Raw genomic sequence first — 3,532 nt, 5'->3', positions numbered from 1 at the left:
TCTTTTGCTGTGAGAGCAGTGTATAGTGAACATGCCTGCGTGTATTTTTTGTATTTTTGCTGGCCTGCATATATTTTGTTGGGAGGATTCCTGGGTACTCCACTGATGATGCTCCCTTTACCATAACTGCTCTCAAGACCCTCATCCTGCTTGTGAGACCAGAATGCTAACTCCAGCCTCCACAGCCTCTTCCCCACACTACTGACCAGCCTTGGCAGCAGACACAGCAACAGGAAGATGTTGTCTGCTTCATGCTTGTCCTCCAAGTTTCATGCCAGTGTGTCTTATTAGGGGATTTAATTCATAACAAGAATTCTAGCTGCAAAGGGATCTAGAAAACATAGTTTTTAAGCTTTCTTCCTCTGTCATACAGGGAAGCCCACAGGAGGCTGGAGTGCCAATCAGGAAATTCAACTCACCAACTAAATTCCTTTGGTTTACAAGTGAGAAAAGTGAGACTTGGGAGGGTTATGTCATTTCTTCAAGATCACAATAACTGACTCATGGTTGGCAGCCCTGCCTTTGCCACCTTACAGTCCAGGTGGTGGGTCAACAGGAGATTTTGTGAGTTGGACTTTCAATTGCACAAACTACTCAGAAAAGCCGTAGCACTTCATACACTTTGAAATTTTAATTTTCTCTGTACAATGAAATAACCCCAACCCCCACAAACATTCCTTTCAGATGTATTATGCTCATTTAGTAACCATTAAGGGTTGAACTCTGTCCCACCTCTCCAAATACATATGCTGAAGTCCTAGCCCCCAATACTTCAGAGTGTGACTGTATTTGGAGACAGGTTCTTCATAGAGCTCATTCAGAGTGGACTCTAATCCATTCTGTCTGGTGTCCTTATAAGGAGAGGAAATAAGGACACAGACATGTACAGAGAGAAAACCATGTGAAAACACAGGGGTAAGATGACCATTTATAGGCCAAAGAGAGATGCCTGGGACACATTCTTCACAGCCCTCAGAAGAAACTAACCCTGCAACACCTGGATCTCACACTATAGGCCTCCAAAACTAAGAAATAAATCTCCACTGTTTAAGCCAGCCCGTCTGCAGCCCCTCGTTATGGCAATCCTGACCATGCATAAAGTAGCGAAGACCTATGAAGAAAGAAGCAGCAAGTATTCAGAAGGGGAGTCCTTTAGCCTCTTTAAGTTTCTTTCCATATACTTTTCTCCAGTTGCCTTACCCCTTGCTGTTTCTGGCAAGCCAGACTCCTTCTGGAATCTTCCCCTGTGAGGGGCATTTCTCTCAGAAAATACTTTCTGCTCTCCCACAGTTCAGAAGTCTCCAGAGTGGTGGATTGGCTGCAGGTTTGAACGGTGATAGTGCCACCAGCCCTCACACAGGCAATCTGACCACCTTGGAGCTTTTGCCTCACTGGGTACCCAATGAGGAGTGTCGCTCCCTTTTCCTAACCCATCCTCTTGGGGGGCTGTGGCAGTCTTGCCCTAAATGCACTTTTCTTCATTTTCAGAGTAGGCAAATGTGGCGTACCAAATGCATTTTTAATGACTGAGATCTGCATTGAAACGTACTTTCCATCTTTGCTGGGTCATTAAGTCTTCAAACCCTTCAATATTTTAATGAATTTTATAGTCTGGTGATGTGTAGGCTTGTTCATGTTATTATTCCCTTGGTGTTGCCCATGAGATGCTCCGGCAAACGCTCACCAAAGGGGCATTTAACACATGGCACTGTTCTGAATGGGTCCTTTCCTGGCAGCACAAGCCAGACTAATCCAGTCTAAAACAAGAGGAAGGAAGGTTTCCTTATGGAAAAGCTAAATGAGTGACTAGGAGGTAAAGAGAGTGGAAGCAAAATCCATGAGATTTGATTTTTATGGTTTTGTTAAAATTTTTATAGTTGTCTAACCCTAATGCTAACCCTGACCCTGACCCTAACCCTAGCAACCCTTGTTTTGTTAAAATTCTTTGTGCTTTTAGGAATTCAGGAGAGCTGAACATCTTCGTGGAATTAATTGAGGCAAAAGTTGCTGGTCCTAGTACATTCAAGTTACTATAACAAGATACCATAGACTGGGTAGTTTAAAACAGCAGAATTTTATTTCTCACAGTTTTGGGGCTAGGAAGTACAAGACCAAAGTGCTGGAAGATTGAATGTCTGGTGAGGACCTGCTTCCAGTCATGGTGGCACCTTCTTACTGCATCCTCATGTAATAGACAGGGCAAGGTCTCTCTCAAGGGCCTTTTTTAAAAAAGGGCACCAACCGCAACCCATCACCTCCCACTGGCCTCCTTTTTAACACCATCACTCTGCAGGGTTGGGATTTCAACATGTGAATTTGGGGGGTGGGCCACCGACACAAACATTCATTCTCTAGCATTGCTGGATACTCAGAAAAGGCCTGTTTGGCCAGAATGGACTCTCTCTTTTTGTCTCAGCTCAAGTCTGTCTCCTTCAGCTGTTCTGGCTATTGGAACTCATGTGGACGTTAGCTAATGAGCTAGTTTCCTGCGGGGAGAACGAGAAGCCTTGGAGTCTTGTGCACAGACCACAGGGAGGTATTGTTGCTTCTGACTTTCAGGGGCATCTCCAGAAAGTCAAACCAATAGAACATTGAGTACTGTTCTCTCCACGGTCTGTTTTAGGTAGTTCTTTCTAAGTCAAACTGGGATCCAAGGCACATATTTTGGTATGTGCCTTAGGTATACTAGTTACAAAGATAGCAACATAGCAGACTATCCCAACAAAACCTTAACTGATGGTTTAACTCATAGAGAAGCTGTGTTTTGTGTGTGTGTGTGTGTGTGTGTGTGTGTGTGTCACTGGGGATTGAATTCAGGGGCTCATGCATGCTAGACAAGTGCTCTACCACTGAGCTACATCCCAGACCCTTTTATTTTTTAGTTTTAGACAGGGTCTTGCTAAATTGCCCCAGCTGACCTTAAACTTGCAATCCCCCTGCTTCAGACTGGTGAGTAGCAGAGATTACAGGTGAGCACTACTGCATCTGGCTAGAATTTGTTTATTGAATGCTCTCTCTATGTATAGATAGGTGCTGCCTAGGAGCATTTTGATCAATGTCAGACCAATATATGACAGCGATTACATAAGATAATTAACAGAGCTGAAAAATTCTTATCACCAACTGTGGATCATCATAAAGCTGTAATATAACACACCATCGTATGCTTGTGGTGATGCTGGTGTAAGCAAACTTATTACACTGCCAGTTGTATGAAAGCATAGCACAGATGATTATGGACAGTACCTAGCACTTGCTAATGATAATAAAGACTGTTACTGGTTTATATTTTTTGCCATGCTATACTTTTTATCATTAGTTTGGAGTGTAGTCTTTGTACTTATATTTTTTTAAATTACTGTAAAATAAAATGCCCTGTTACACCAACAGTACCCTCATAAACTTGGTATTTACTGTGTTTTGTTTTGTTTTTCCTTTAAAATAGTGCTGGGAATTAAACCCAGGGTCCTGTGCATGCTAGGGAAATGCTTTACTGCTGAGCTACATCCCCACTTTTACTGTGTTTCTGGAT

The sequence above is a fragment of the Marmota flaviventris genome, chromosome 2, assembly GCF_047511675.1.
Source record: "Marmota flaviventris isolate mMarFla1 chromosome 2, mMarFla1.hap1, whole genome shotgun sequence".
Taxonomy (NCBI): Eukaryota; Metazoa; Chordata; class Mammalia; order Rodentia; family Sciuridae; genus Marmota; species Marmota flaviventris.
This window is presented reverse-complemented; position numbering follows the sequence as displayed.